Source organism: Halictus rubicundus, chromosome 16, assembly GCF_050948215.1.
Source record: "Halictus rubicundus isolate RS-2024b chromosome 16, iyHalRubi1_principal, whole genome shotgun sequence".
NCBI lineage: Eukaryota > Metazoa > Arthropoda > Insecta > Hymenoptera > Halictidae > Halictus > Halictus rubicundus.
Genome location: NC_135164.1, coordinates 3,278,889 through 3,295,642, shown reverse-complemented (window position 1 = coordinate 3,295,642; position 16,754 = coordinate 3,278,889). Strand labels below are relative to the sequence as shown.

General features: G+C 41.5%; 1 protein-coding gene and 1 long non-coding RNA gene across 2 annotated transcripts in view; one reads left to right on the top strand and one right to left on the bottom strand.

The window, feature by feature from the left end:
- Positions 1 to 16,754, bottom strand: part of Dpr12 (defective proboscis extension response 12) — a 160,007-nt gene that overhangs the window by 77,446 nt on the left and 65,807 nt on the right. The gene's annotated exons all lie outside the window — the stretch shown is intronic.
- LOC143362119 (uncharacterized) overlaps positions 10,141 to 16,754 on the top strand; it is a 144,188-nt gene continuing 137,574 nt past the window's right edge. The window contains exon 1 of the long non-coding RNA XR_013083590.1: positions 10,141 to 10,215. This is a non-coding gene — a long non-coding RNA (uncharacterized LOC143362119). The remainder of the gene's footprint in view (positions 10,216 to 16,754) is intronic.

Below are 16,754 nucleotides of genomic sequence, written 5' to 3'. Positions count from 1 at the left end.
CCGTGATTGCATTTAACACTAGAACTACCACACCAGTCAAAATGACTGGTTTTGACCACTTTATTTTAAAATTCCTACTTCATGTTATATTTTTTCTCCGCAATGATGTAATGACTTTTGCAGGGATAGCTAAAGGAATAATATAATAAACTTTAATTTTGTTTTATTCATTTAAAATAAAATAATTTTTTATCATGGCTACTTATACCAGTACCAGTCAATTTGACTGGTGTGAACTTATTGAACCGTATAGTATGAAGGGAAGGACCATAACAACCGACAATTTTTTTACAAGCTTGTCGCTGGCATGTAAATTATTAGCCAAAAGAACCAAACTGGTTGGCACAATACGCGGAAACAAAAGAGAACTCACAAAAATTTGTAAAACGAAGAAGGATACAATGGCTCGCTTTTCGTCGCTGCTGTATCGATCAAATGCGATTACACTCACAATTTATAAAAGTGAGCCGAGGAAGAAAGTTTTTATCCTGAGCTCAAAACATAAAACCGTCAAAATTGGAAAAAGCGAAAAGGGCCTACCTGAAACGGTCGAATTTTATAATAAAACAAAATTTGGGTACATATCGCAGACCAAATGGCAAAAAAATATAGCATGAAGTCGGGATCAAGAAGATGGCCACTTCAAGTATTTTTTAATATTTCAGATTTAGCTGGCATAAAGGCCTGGATTTTATACAAGGAAACCGCAGGTGAGCAGATATCCAGAAAAGATTTTATGTTTCAATTAGCAGATGAACTTGCCGCTGACTATGAAAAATCACGGATAGAACAAACAGCATCTGAGATCCAAAGTACGTCAAAGAACTCGCCTTATTCACGCAAATGGTGTCGGATAGGGTACTGTAATAATAATAAGACTACCACCATTTGCAATCTTTGTAAACAATATGTATGCGGAAAATGCACGCAGAAGAAACTTTACGTTTGTAAGAACTGTAACGAATGATAACTTTTGTACCTAATAATTTAAGTTATATTTGTATTTTATTTATTCTATTACGTTTATTATTATTATTATATTATTATATTATACTTCTTATCTTCACCAATGGAAATTTATTTTAATATTCTTGTTACCAAAGATTTTGGTACTAAATATTCTTCATTATTGTACTTATTGTTATTATTATAGTTGTTATTATATAGGTTTTATGATCTCGGAACGTGCAGTTCCTTTTGTAAGATAATAATAAATCAATAAATATAGAAATATTCTACTATTACGTATTTTTTAAAGACCAGTCATTTTGCCTGTTTTTGGTAGAGATAGTTATGTCTCAACTGTCGGTAGTTCTAGTGTTAAAGCGTTCACGATTCGAATCAGATTTATGTTTTTCCAACCTACCGCCGCGGATCTTGAGTCGAATTAACGCTAGCAAAAGGTTGCGATCAACTTTTCTCTGGACAAGGCTCGCCCGGAGTTACAGAATCGTTAAGTCTTACCGGAGGAGCTGTTAAATAATAATGATTACGCGCGCCAAAGTCGTCAATCCTTTTTCCCCCGACACCTTTTACGTATTCCGCTGGCAGGGTTCGTTTGTATTCCATGGCCCGTACATTTTCCTCGGGATAAGAACGCAATTTGCTCGATGAGCGGCGTCATGAAAATAGGACGCGTGTCGATGCGTTTATTATTAATAGGACGGCCGGTGTAGAGAATTAATGGGAAGCGGCGCGGCGCGACCGGGGTGCCCCAAGGATGATTCAAAACTGGGCAACGCGAGCCGATTAACAATTCAAAGTTTCGGCCGGGTCCCGTGGTGTTCGCGTGTCTCTTGGCGTGGCCGTTCACCATGTATATGGGAATTAACGCACGTTCATTGAATTATTCAGTAGGCCACGTCGACGCTTGGAATCCTGGCGGGTAGCAAGTGCCGGGTATACTAACTTCCCTTCCCCGCGGACTACGTCCCCCCCCCCAGGACTTTTTAATCGCGGCGGATCGTTTGGAATGCGATTCGAAAGCGGATGCCTTTTCCACGGCAGTGACGATGCAAATTTTCAGCCACGCAAGCCACCGCCGACTTCCCCCCCACCCCCACCCCCAAGATAACATTAACATTTGCCGTTTGTGGACTGGGCAGACTTTGATTTGAATTTCCAGCCATTTTCTTTCTCTTGTTTGCGCAACCAAGACAGCAAAACTGGAGCAACGCGAACACGCCCGGAGAGGGATCCGAATTTAGATCTCTTGTTCCCGTTGAGCAAATTTGATCCGAGCTATTTGGGTCGCCAGTAGATTCTCTCAGTGATTATTATATTACCGCTAACAGTGCCCGCCACGTTTTGATTTTAGAATGGTGAATGTAACCTCGATTAGGCTCGGCTTACTGCGTTCAAGGTCGGCCGGGGATTATTCCGGCTTTATAGTCTCCCTTTCTCCTCGATATACGCTAAGTCTTGGGGGCCGAAATGTTGCTTATATCGTGTAGGAACGCTATTCCTTGATCTCTCGCGGACAAAACTACTGAACCTTAATTATTTTCTATGAGATATTCACCAACATATTCGTGACAGAATTTTAATCATACTCACTTGTTTAATTCGCGATTATCCAACCACGACAATTCCGCAACATCTACACAAGGTCTCGCCGCATTACGGCCGGAGAATGGACCGGTTTTCTGGCGAAATGCACAGTCAGACGAAACAGGGTAGGGAACAGCGGGGTTGGACAAAACGGGGCACCGCTGCCGACAAGGTATAATAGATCTGACGTTTAGTATCGCCGTCTGTGGAACCGCCACGCTTCGTGCACACAAAACGCGTCCACGGACTGGATTAAAGCGGCGCAGACTATCACGGTCTGAAGCATCAAATCCTAAGTACCCGGTTCCGCTCGGGTCTCCCCTACGTTTACACGGCGGTGTACGAGCGCTTCAATGACAATAGGCAAATCCAATCGCGTTCGCGATCGAGCGCGCGGAGTCCATACCGTCTCGCGAAATCGCGAAAAAAGGGTACCGCCTCCCGGTACACTAATTTCAACAAGTGCAATCGTATCCGATGCACACGGTCACTGAAAACGGGAAAGCAAGCTGACACGGCAGAGGAGGGGTCGGTCGGGGAACAGGAGCCTCCATTATGATACGCATTAGGTTAAACGACCTCGAACGACCAATTCAAGTCCGGGACTAGGGTCGTAGCCGGCGACCGCATTGATATTTAATCCGCACGTCCTAGCTCGGTTCGTAAAACCGAGGTCGTACCCCGCTGCTACTGCTCCGGAATTTACCGTGGCCATCTTGTTGCCATTTTCTGCGCTTCGTCCGCCGCGACCCGCAAGAAAACTTAATATCGCGGTCGCGCGGATCACGATTATCCGACTGGATAGGCGCGCGGAGACGTTCCCGAGCGGGCTGCGGTCAGCCGGGATAAATTCGGGGAGCGTAAAGTTGACGAAAGTAGGGAACACGGGACGGGTCTGCGGGACAATAAAGGGAGCGCGGCCCGGGTCCTTGGGAATGGATGCGCCCGGAGAAGACGGGCCGCGCAAACGCGGGCCAAACGCCGGGCAAAACAAACGAATTTCGGGCCAACTGGGAGCGCGAGAGACGCGTCGCCCCGAAAATTGCACCGGGCCACGGAAATGACGGCCCGGGGGGCGGCGGGCGCTCGCGGAAAGAACGGAAGCAAAAGCAGCCACGGGTTTCTTCGTCGTGGAGACCTCTGCGTTTCGATGTAATTTCCTGGAAAACGTAGTTTCGACGACGCGCCTGCACAACGCGGTCGCCGCGCGGCACGCAAACACGCCGCGTCGCACAAAGGCCGGTTTGAAAGAATGCCTGGGTAAAGGATAATTAAAACCTAAGTACATCATCGTGTTCCGACCCCCCTGCGACCGACACTCAAAGAATCGGTGTGTGTGCGCACCGCGTGTCACTCCGCTGGGCAACTGCTTCTTCTAGATTCAATTAAAAAACGGTAAATATTGACGCGTATATCTTCTGGAATTGGAGGAATTAACCCCCTGACATGGAAATGAAATGAAACCTGATTTCAGCAAAGATACCGTTTGTTAATTAACTGGTGGCTAGACTGCGGATCATTTTCTGCAGCCGTTGAAAGAAATGGGAACCGTCGAGAAAGTTTTCCGGAAGCTTGTGACGTCTCCGAGAATATTAAGTCAACGGGTCAATATTAAAATCAATACTAAAATACACAACAAGTCCGAGACGCCTTTGTACGTCGAGGGGTTAATTAAACTTTGTTGCGCTGAACGTAAGTTCAGAGTGTGTTTTCCGAAGGACATGGAAACGCGGCTTTCTCCTTTGTATTTCGCCTTCTTGCAATTTCGAAATAACGAAATGATTTGTTCCCGAGTTACCGTGAATAATTACCCTTTGAGAAAGTTGTTTTTGTCGCAGATACAGTAGTTGCAGCGAGGAAGCACGGCTGAGAAATTGACATGGTGTAATAAAACGTTTCAAATGAGGACTCGGAAAATTTTACTTGGGAAAAGTTATGTTCCTTTAAAGTTGCTGTTAAACATTAAACGTTCCGCGTGTGTTAACCTGATTGTGGGGGAGAACTCGTGACCGGAAATACTTGTTAACGTTTCATATGCGCGTTTTTCATGTTTTTTTTTCGTACCTTTCGGAATGGGTCTACGCACCGCAAAAGTATTTTAAACCGAGGGGGAAATTTAAAATATTGACGAAGTCACAACCGTTCCAACGAAATGAATCGTGCCGTTCCGAACCTCACCTGGTGACTTCAAACGCGATGTTTTTTCAAACAGCATTTTTGAAAACTGCGGCCGCGGCGACTGCCACCACCGTTCATCCAGTTAACTTTATCCTTTGCGCTGTCAAATTTGCACGTGTATTGCAAATAAGGTTCGGCCGCGAGAATTTCTTTTTTGAATACAAAATATCCTATTTAAATAACTGAAGAACACGTACGATTTGCTCATGTAACTCGGTATCTCTCCTTTGAAACGTTACCATCGCTATAATTTGTATATCAAATCCCTTTGCCTACGGAATCCCAAAAAGCGTTCTAACAACGAATTTTTTTTTATCTCGAAAAAGCCGAATCGCATCCATTGTTCGCATGACAACAAAAAAATGTTTTTCGTCATAACACGCAGACACCCTTTGTTAACTTAAACATTGATGTTACAGTTGGTTCGCGATTAAAATAGCAATTGTTGCCGAAAAATTACGAAATAATTACCGGCAGATTTTGTCAAATTCTTAAATTGAGATAAGCCAGTGGAAAATATAAATCTCTTAGAAAGTGGCCATATCCTTGACAGTTGTTTATACTTTCCAATAATTTTGCGAGTTTGTTCAAAATTAGAATTTTCATATTTATATTTCGTGGTTAAGTTAGAACGAAGTTACTTATAATAAGAACAGAAATGCTAAGTACAAACAAGAATTCATTTCCGTGGCTATTATACTGTCACGGTGTTCGCTGTTAACAGTATCTCTCCGCTGCAGTTTGGTAAAAAATTGGCAAACGTTTGCTACAGAGAAACACGGCAATTTTCCGCGAACATCTGATACTTCCGAGGAACAGGTAAAACGATGATCAAGTTAAAGCGAAAACAAAAGAACAGCGAGGAAAAGGTGCCTTCAGCAAAGTATGAAAGAGGGGTTGCACCGGGCGCCGCCGGAGGGTTGACTAACATTCATTAAAATTATAGTACGTATTTTTAATTAGCAGCGAGGTATTACCTAATGGTTTTATCTATAATTCCGCGAGCTTTTAACATTATCGCCTACCATTTCAAGAGATTAAACAGTTGAGAGTAACGGGGGGCTGCGGCTTTGTCTTCGCTAATTCTTTTTGGCGTGGCACATTGTGCAAGTCAATTATAAAAATATAATGAAAAACAAAGAAGTTTTGTTATTAGTAGTGGTCTCCTGGTCTCGCACCGACATGTCCGACCAATATTACGTTATACTCCTAGGCGACCGAGGTCTCTCGAGCTTCTCGGTCCCTAACAGGGTGTACCCTGCGGTGGTGGGGATAATTCCGCGACATTTATCATCCAGGCCTCGGCGACATATATCGAGAATTCCCTGTAAACTGTTACGAGTCGTCAGAGACCGAACGGTACCAACTGTGAAGAGTTGATATTGAAGGTTTCGGCCACGATTAGGCGATCCCTCGAGGGCTCTGCGCGACGATGCGCGCGACATTCGCACCGGTTTGCCGGTATTAAACGCGATTCCCCGGAAACAGACCGGGATCGGTTTGGGATAACGAAACGCACGGCTGATTGGTTCTAACAAGTGATTGATGTCATTACCGATTCCTATGCGCGCAGCTTTCGCGTGTCCCTGCCCGCGAATTATCTATGCACATTGTACACATTGTTCGGACATTAATGGATTGCTATTTGCTCTGCGACGTATCGATGCCCGATAGAGGGGAGAGAGCACCGTGCTCCGCAACGATTCCGCACTTCGAGGTTATCGCCTCATTAGCATATCGAGCCATTCCGTAATCTCCCCTCAGCTGATCATGGGGAAAGATACAGTGCCGCAGTTGTGTGCAATTACACGCCGAGCCGTGTATTAATTTCAACCGCTCAAGAGGCCGCGCCGCGCCGAGCCGAGCCGCGCCGAGCCGAGCCGAGCCGAGCCGAGGCCGAGCCTCGTCGCGGTTATCTCCAGGTCGCTTTTCTTTCAAGTGCAACTCCATTCTGCTGTTCAACCCTTTCGCCAAGCCGGACGTCAACGGGAAATCGTCGACCGTTCGCGGAACAGTATCTGAGAGTTGATTGCTGTTAATTAGACAGGCTGAGAAATTATCAAACGAGCACGATCGGCTAATTCTTTGTGTACACGTAAATAAATCTTCGTGGCCGTTCCTGGCCGCTGATAAGTGGACTGTAGATGTTATGCGCTCGTGACAAGAATAAATGGGCGAATTACCAAACAGCCAAAGGGTGGGAAGAATATGCTACTTCTACTATCACATCCAGTCAGACCCGTGTTCAGATAAGTTATCAATTTTTTTGATATTGAAATTTTCTATTTACAGTGATCTCTCTGTATATGTCGCTGAGGCCTGGATGAGAAACGTCGCGGAATTATCCCCACTACCGGCGGATGTACCCCCTGAGCGGACACGAAGCTCGAGAGACCTCGGCAAACATAACACGGCTCGGGTATGTCGCCTCGACATACGAAAATATTCGGACACCACTACAGTTTTGACTATTATAGTCCGTACTTCAGAAATTTATGCAATAAAAACAAAAAGAAGTTTCACGTATGTTACTATGCAGTGTGTAGTTAACCAAAACATAAGAGATATTTATGTACGATAAGTGATTACATAAATAATAAAAGAAAAATGGACAGTACGCTCATTTTCATGTCACGAAAATATTCGGACGCTTGCTATACTTCTCCAGTTTCCAGGTTCCAGGAACTGACTGAAACAATGTTTGTAAACATATCATTCATATTATGTACAGAGTATGTTAGAGATCGAACATTTATCAGTCTTGCACAAAATTTGTGCGAAATGGATCGGAAAAGTAAGAACACGTCGTTTGATATGCGACAATTAGTAATTTTTCATCGGGAAAAGGGGAAATCGATACGCAAAATTGCAAATTTATTAAATATTAGTGACAGCACGGTATGGGATATTGGGCGACGTTACAAGAACGAAGATATAATTGAATCTGTCCCTCAAGGCAAACGCAAACCGATCCTGAATACTCGTGATAAACGCTCCATAATTAGGAAAATCAAATGTGATCCTCGGATAAGTGCTCCAAAGTTAGCAGCTGAATTAAATAATGACCGTGGAATATCAGTGCATCCGGAAAACATAAGAAGAGTGTTACGATCAGAGGGCTATAATGGAAGAATAGCTCGAAAAAAGCCGTATATTAACGAGAACAACAGGATGAAGGGACTGAATTTTGCAAAAAACTATATTTCAAAGGAAAGTCAGTGATGGGAAGAAGTAATTTTTGCGGACGAGTCCAAATTTAATAATTATGGCGGAAATCGAAAGAAAAATGAAATCCGAGACATTTGAAACACGGTGGTAGGTTTGTGATGGTGTGGGGCTGTATTTCGGCCCATAGAGTAGGCGAATTAGGTTTTATCGACGACATCCTCGATAAAAATAGGTATCTGGACATTTTGCAAAACAATTGAAAAAAAGTGCTGATAATATGGGACTTCAAAGTGGGATAAAATTTTATCAGGATAACGACCCAGAGCACAAATCGCGTATTGTGCAAGAAGTCTTATTATACACTTGCAAGAATGTCCTCCACCCACCACCGAATTCGAACAACTCCCATAAACAATAAGGACGAACTAAAATGACGTCTGCAAGAAGAATGGCTACTTATTGGGCAAGATTATTTGAAAAGAATAATTGGTAATATGCCAACGCGAGTACGGCATGTCATAAAACGTATGGGATATCCAAAAAAATATTAATTTATAAAAACAAGATTTATATATAGTGTTATAAACTTAGTTTTGGTAGTGTCCGAATATTTTCGTGACATGAAAATGAGCGTACTGTCCATTTTTCTTTTATTATTTATGTAATCACTTATCGTAAATAAATATCTCTTATGTTTTGGTTAACTACACACTGCATAGTAACATACGTGAAACCTCTTTTTGTTCTTATTGCATACATTTCTGAAGTACGAACTATAATAGTCAAAACTATAGTGGTGTCCGAATATTTTCGTGAACGACTGTATATCGAGAACTCACTGTACTTGTTGTCAGTACAGTCTTTTCTCGACATGTGTCCGACAAAAATACCTGGCCGATAAAAACAAGAAACAACAAGAAGAGGTAAATATTGTTATTCGCACAATTAGATCTATGAATATTTATATTATTTATTTGTATAAACAAATGAATATGTGCCTTTTTGCCAGAAATACGAACCGTAAAAGAACAACTTGAATTCCGCTAAATATTGTAATCGTAAATACATATTTTCCAAACAGGAATTTGTTCACGAACAACCCGGTGAATTATGCGCGTCCATAATGAGAATTTAGAGTGACCGGTGTTAAAAACGCATGTTTCCACATTTAGAAAGGTGATAAATCACGGGTTCGATATCGTCCGTCCGCTGTCCTCGTCAATTATAATTAAACGGCATCGAAAAAGAACGTCGGTAGTTTTGTTCGGCAAATGTTAGCAGACAGACCGGTCCGCGACCCATTTTGCAGAAATTCAGAGCTGTTAAACACTCGGTTGAAAAATACATAAATTTAGAGTTTTCCGGACAAAAAGGGAACCCACGTCCGGAAATAGGAAAATAGCATAGCTTCCGATTTTGCGGGCGCGCAACTGAAAAAATGTTATCGTACGTAACGTTATATTTTTCGTGTTGTCAAACAATTCCGTTCTCGGTTCTGTAATGCCACTGCTATTGCAAAACTGCTCCGACATATTTCGGCCGAGCTAAATGCGAACGTGTTGCGTGTTTCGGGATAGTCGGTGGTAATCCGGCAGGAAGTTTTTAGTAGGCACGAGAACGGGGGAATTTCTGTCGAGAAAAACTGTTCCAAGTGTGCGCGTTTCATCATTTTCTTAATTAATTACTCGTATCTTGACGTTAAACGAGATTATTGCTAAAAAAAAAAACAACGAGTGCTCCGCGGGGAATTACTCCGAAAGTATTAATGAAAGTGAAAAATAACTCTGTCCGTGCACGCTTCTTCGGTGATACGTTTTTACACCGCGATCACGTCCTAAACGGGCCGTTGATTATGGTAATGGCCCGAGTCACACGATACTCTGCATTTTTAGACTTAACATTATCTCGTAACGTCGGATATTGTAAGTTCAACGTTATCAGATATTCAACTCGTTCTCGAGTTGGGTTAGTCTTCGAATTTTTTGGAGGAAGGTATATTTTAACAATCTTATAAATTTCAGAAATGCGAACGGTTGATTCTCTCGATAGATAAAAAATTGATTCTTTCTGGTCGTAAAAGAATTTTATTTTCTCCGAAACTGAAAGCAGAACATTCATATTTGGTGGATTTTGTTTCATTAACACGTTCACGGACAGTAAAAATTTCAGCGAGCTGCAAAAATAGACATGCAACTTTTCTTGAAACTAGATGTACTATCCGAAGTCTGATTGGACATACACAATAATAATAAGTTAACTGTCATTAGTAATGACAGTTGGTCATTACTTTGAAATGTATATTAATTACAAAAACTGAAGGTTGTATAAAAATTGGTTTTAAAATTTGAATGAAAATAGCATTCATGTCATTTCGCATCACTATGAAAATGAATGCTATAGCATTCACGTCCGCGAACGTGTTAATAAAATAATTGCAGTAGTTAAACCGAGTAGGGGGTTGCGGACGGTGTCACGAATATTGAAAAAGAGGGATTGATTGAAATTGATTCCCGACGCTGAAAAACGCCAGGGCGGGTGTTAAAGGGTGCAATTCATTCGACTCGGCCACCCTTGGTTGTTGCCCTAGTCACTTTTCCTGCCGGGGTATAGGTTAATCGGCCGAGTGCCCTAAGGGTGACTACACAGCTCCTAAACCTTAATCAATGTCTGAAGGACAACGGGCAAGACCCGCTGATGGGTCGGGATAATCTATTTTGCCTAAGAAACGGCCGAGGGCGGAATACCTCGCGGCCGGAAGAGTCTCGAGTAACAAAGTTTTTGCGTGGAGTAATTCGAGTATCGCCGTGGCTGGTGTCTTGAATCTCGCTCGACAACTGAAGGTATAAATTAGTGCTCTCTTGGCGCCCCATTGAGTGGCTACAAGCTCCCCCTTTTGCTCTTCTAATGACAGACATTAACAGTTTTAGGGGCTGCAACGCGACGGCCCGGCCGGTTCGTTCATTCGCGCGAGATGAGGTCGCGAGGCGAGACACGGAGTTCGTGTTTATTTCTCGAGTTAATGCCGCCACCTTTCCGGAAACTGTAAAGTCTGAGAAAACGTTCGAAGTTCGTCGACGATGTCAGTCAGCTTGTAGCATCCTTGTGCATGTAACGGCCGTTTCACCGCACCTCTCAATTGCGATCACACTTTTCCGCAATCGTTGAACCTTTCTGGATTCACGGAGCATTAACCAGTTAAGCGTGGCGATCTCCGGTGTGTGTCGCGATAATCATGCGATGACGGATATAGTCGTCAAACACAGAGTAAGTGGCGCTGTTGAAACATTGGGTCAAAGAGACGACTTTATTTTAGAAAATGAACAATTTTGTTAGTAATGTACACACAGTCGTTTAATATGAACTTGTATTTATACATAATAAACGGAAAACTTGGAGAAAAAATCGAATATTTATAGAAGTTAAAAATTTATGCTGTCGTGTGATATTCACGAAGCCTGCTCCGAAGCAAACATGCTTTGGAATGCTTGGTAACTCTGTTTACACGGAAGACCAGTGAAAAAAGAAGTGGGATAGCGCGCACATGAGCTCTTTCCAGGAATCACCGCAGATAGAGAATCTAATATACTTTTTTTTGTTTTGGTTTTGATACATCAAGATGAAAATCGGGATAATCAATGATCCAGTGTTACTGCACTGTTTACGAGTTGGCTCTCAGGAAGTTATGAATCCAACTCAAATTATTTATAATTTTTATTTGCTTGTTTCATTTCGTCTTGACCTCTAAACATTTCAAACATATTAAAATTTACGAATATAATTTAGTTTTCGCCAAAATTACAATTTAAACATCAAATTGTAACAAAATTTTACGCGTCACGGATATAGTCGTCATAACACAAAATTCTGCCACATCTCCATGACGGATATAGTCGTCATGACACAAAATTCTGCCACATCTCCATGACGGATATAGTCGTCAAACACGCATTACTGGTTAACCCTTAGCACTCGAATGACGACTGTAAGGCGCCACTAAAAATTGCTGTATCATTATTCGAAATATTTTTTAAATTGTTAAATTTGTTTGTATTTAATAGATTACTAAACATTTCAGTATTGTACGAGTAAATTGCACCATTTTCGTATGTATAACACGAAAAAAATGTATACAAGGGAAATATTCTAGGTCGGAAGAAACGTTTTGTTTTGGAGTTAAAATAGCTTCGACTGCAAAGGGTTAACCCTTTGCGGACGACGACTTTTTCGGCGGGGTGAGGTAGCAGGACGAGGCTATTTTTGCCAATGTGTTGAGTGACTCACATGATACAATAAAATGATCTTACATATAAATTGTCTCATAAAAACGTTATATTTTGATTGTTTATCTATATTTACATCTTTAAAACTATATCTTTACAAAAATTATGATCTGTAGTTTCGCTTTGTGTGATACTTTATAAAGCATTGACCAAAATGCATTCTTGGCTTATCTGGACATGTATCACAATAATATGTCGTCTCATGTCTTTCACCTGGTTTGTTTCGGGTAGAACAAACTTTGCAATCCTTCTTCGTTCCAATAAGAATTACATGAAGTTTTCCGTTTAGACGAACTTCGTCAGGGTTGGAGGTCGTTCACACAAAATCACGTTAAACAAATTCTTCTGATGCTTTTGCCACGCTCGCCAAGTCTCAACTGATGTCGGAACCATTGTCAGAGCTACACTCTTAGAGGAATCTTTCATTATCATGTCTCTGTTATGATGTGTCATTTCATACATCGTATAAAAGACCACTAACAGCTAAGGAACCTTTCCAAGAACCAATAGTGCGACCCTATCGGTTGGAGATAACAAAATCTAACATATACACTTACTGTCGCCTCTCGTCCGCAAAGGGTTAGAACTATTTTACATCAGTTTGTAAAAATGAAAAAAATGTGTCTATCCGAACTTTTAGCCATGTTCTGATAATACGTAACCAACAGTAGAGGTGTGGTGGCAATATCACCACGTACGCCAATGCATATATTTCTTCTAAGAATTTCTCTTTCCTTTCCAACTCTGTCACGCTATTATTCTCTATTTCCTGTCTGCTAGTCGCACGTTTGGTAACCGGCCCTTCACGAATTTCTGGTTTTCGTTAGTCTCGGTCCTTGGCCTACCTCTTAGCTTTCTCTGTTTATGACTCTTTTCCGCTGTCCCTGTCGCTGTCACTGTCTTCTCAAGTTTTCCTTTTCTATTCTCTTTTCTTTTTCTCCCCTATCTTTTTGCCTTCTCTAACTCCGTCGTGCTTAAGATTGCAACGAGAGTCGCCAGCCGATTGTAAGCTTCCGAGACAACAACACCAGCACTGCACTGACATTCGCGCTTACCGATATTACTAATAAACGAAGTGAGGACAACCTCTGCTATTTTGTATCTCCTTACCCACTTCAGAGGAATAATAGCTTTTTCTCCATTTTTATTATTTTTTTTAGTCGCAAACACTAAAATTTTCAATTTCGCTCTCATCGCAGTAGTTGAACAATTTGTGGAATAATTTGAACTGGCGAAAGGGGGAATTTGTAGAAGAGTGAGTGTGGTCTGTGAATTTAGTTTGGGAAAGGTGAGCCGGAAAAGGGGTGGCTCGCGAAACCTGCAGTGACGTTAGGGGTGAAAAAAGCGCAGAGACGTTGGTTCGGCGGATCGCCTAGCGATTCAGGGGTTGACGGTGTCACGTGACTCCTCGGTTTTCAATGGTCAGGATCGATCAAACTTAATCATAGCCGGGTTGGGTCGCAGCCAGTATTGGCGGAACGGTGAACGGAACGGGGTATGGGGTCGACACACCTGCGTTTGCCACGAGGACAATAATTCCCCGGTCGCGTATCGGCGCGTCGCGCGCTTCGCTCCTATGTATGGTCGCCCCGGTGCCAAGCGCAGGTGCGCCCGGCAAGTTTTTCGGCTCGGCTGGTATCGTCGAGCCGGCAAAAGTGCAGGTGAATTATGGCATCGAGGACCCTGGGAGAGTCACTGTTCATTCGACGACATTCTTTCGATCGCATTTAAAAATACAGTGGCGCGCACGCCGCGCCGCGCCGCGTCGCATCGGCTCGAAACCAGACAGAGCCGGATCGATTCTAAAAATGTATTCGACCGTATGAACGGTCATGCACACCTACGCCACGGCGAAAAGAATACCGGGACGCGCAAGAATACCAGCTAGTTGGCTGCCGCTCGCTGGTTTTTGCAGCGAATCTATTGAAACAAAGTCCGCGGTTGTTCATGGCCGGAGGATGGAATTTGTATCAAAGTTTGATGCACCCGCCGGATAAAATCCGGTTTTCGGTATTCACACGTAATAAAGGACGGGACTAGGATTACGGGCCGCGGCTGCGAGTTTGTTCGGCCGAAGTAAATCGAAAACGCGAAATGGGCTACATTTGCGCGCGGTATCTTGTTTGCCAGGAAAAAGTACTTTCTGTATTTCCGGGGAAAAAGTACTTTCTATATTTCCGAGGAAAAGCGCTTTCACTCTCGAGATATTATAGCTCGAAGTTTTTAACGGTAATCATTCTTATTCGACAAGTTTCCCTGCTTTCTTTCCACGGCATGCGGTTTTATTCCGATATAAGACGACGCCTCGGGACCGCCTTTCGTCCTATTGCGAATGACGGGGTACCTATGCGGCTCGCCTTTTGTTCTCGAGTGGCCCGAGAGGCTAGAATGTACTGGCAAACTATAAACTGGAATAATTACCTAGGCTGTAATAACAGTTTAGAAGCTACGAGAAATAAGTTTAACACTATTCCTACCGGGACCGGTCAAATGACCGTTTTTAAAATTTCGATTAGAATTTCTTATATACAACGTAATTGAATCGCCTTTAAACTTCACGACTTTTCCTAAAATATGCGTATAATACATTTTTCAATATTCACTTCTTTTTTTATTGTTTATTTCCTGAGAAAAATTTGTAGTCTGTCTTACCTACCGCGACCGGTCATTTGACCGGTGGAACGATTTATATCTTTTTGTAATAGTATTCTTTCAAAGACTCAATTCCGAAACTATAAAGTCGTTACAAACGAAAGGTAAGGCAGTTGTGGGGTATGATTTTAGCCGAAAACTGCCATCCAGGAACTGCTTTACGGCACTTCAAAGTGTTTACAGTTTTCGCTCGCCTATCGGCCTCGCGGTGTTTATTTGCCTGATTGGTATCCGAAGCGGTCCAGAACCTCGGATTTTCTTACACCGTCTTATCTACTATGACTGTAAAATAAATAAAATCATAGCCGAAGGAGATACCTAGACGTCTTCTCACGAATTCAAATCGGTAAAGTCTTGTAACCTGAACAGAGAGCATCAAAACGTGAAAGTTACAAGGAGCTTATTCGGCAGTCTTTTACTATTTTGTATTTTTATTCTATTATTATTCTACTTTTATTTTATATTGTATTACGTGTTATAAGTGTCATTTTCAAAAAAGTGAACAAACCAACAATACTTCGCAGTAAGTTTCACATTTTATCTTTTGTTGATTTTTTTATCCATCTTGATTTACATTTTTATATTTTAGTTTTTATTTTATCCCTTGAATATTCATTCCCAAAATGTCAAGACGTTCGAAATTTTTGATATTGAAAATGACAATGCGGAAAGTTATGATCTATTTGAGAACGACTCGAACACCGATGAGGACGAACAGAATGTTTCGAACGTACGTAGAGGACGAAAGAGAAGGAGATTTTTAGTTAGTTCCGATAGTGAGAATGAGGAAGAGGTAATCGAAACTGCTGTAGACGGAACTGTTTGGCAAGAAGTAAAAGAAGGGTCTAATCCTGGAAGAGCACCTATTCATAATATTTTTAGGGGAACATCAGGCCCAACAGGGTATAGTAAACGAAATATTCAGCGGTGAAAACGAATAAAATATACATTATATACTCGTAAATAAAAGAAACTATATTTTTATACTGTCAAATTGGCTATTATCTTCATTCTATATTAAAAAATATAAGTTGTGCTAAAGACCGGTCATTTGACCGGTCGCGGTAGGAATAGGTATACATGAAGTGTCGGTAGGAATAGTGTTAATAAATATCCCACTTTTTAACACTAGATTTACGGGACCCGTCAAAATGAGGGATTCTAATATTTTTAAATTGCGAATATTGAGATTGTAAAAATGCATCCACGAGCAATTATTTAACAAATTCATTTCTTTGGATATATATTATTAAAAAAATGGCTACAAACTTTGATCGATACATTCATGTTATTTTTATAAAGTCATGTAAAATAGTCATTTTTAGTGCTCCGTAAGCCTAGTGTTAAACAAGTACAGAGCGAGGAATAAATGAACGAGCTGAAAGAGATGGAAGATTGTAACGTAATTTTATTTTAATATCCTGTACGATACGGCCAAGAATCAGCAATTTAATAGGTTTTAATCAGCAGCACTATTTAGAAATGCATGAAGTTTACAATTTATCGATGAGTATTCAAATTTATTCAAAGTAATTAAAATCGGAAACTCGTATCATTAAAATTGAGCCTCACTTCCGCGTTTCATCAATTTACATGAGACATTAAAGTGTACGGGCATAAGAGTTTAATGTGACTGCTTCCGGAATAATATTGACAATGCTGTTTCACAATGTAATTCGGCAGAAATAAAATTGTATTCGAATAGAAAACAATTGTGACTGGTGAAACCAATATCGAGAGCGTATTTCGATTACACACCTGCTGTCAAAATCATCATTCAGGCGTCGAGAACCTGTCAGAAATTTCTGTCACCTAATGCCGAAATTGTCGCATTGTCGTTTATAATAATTTCTACGCGTACAAGGATCAACAAATAAGTCCCAATTTTTAAAAAAACGTCACTTTTCAAAATTTCATTTGGATTTG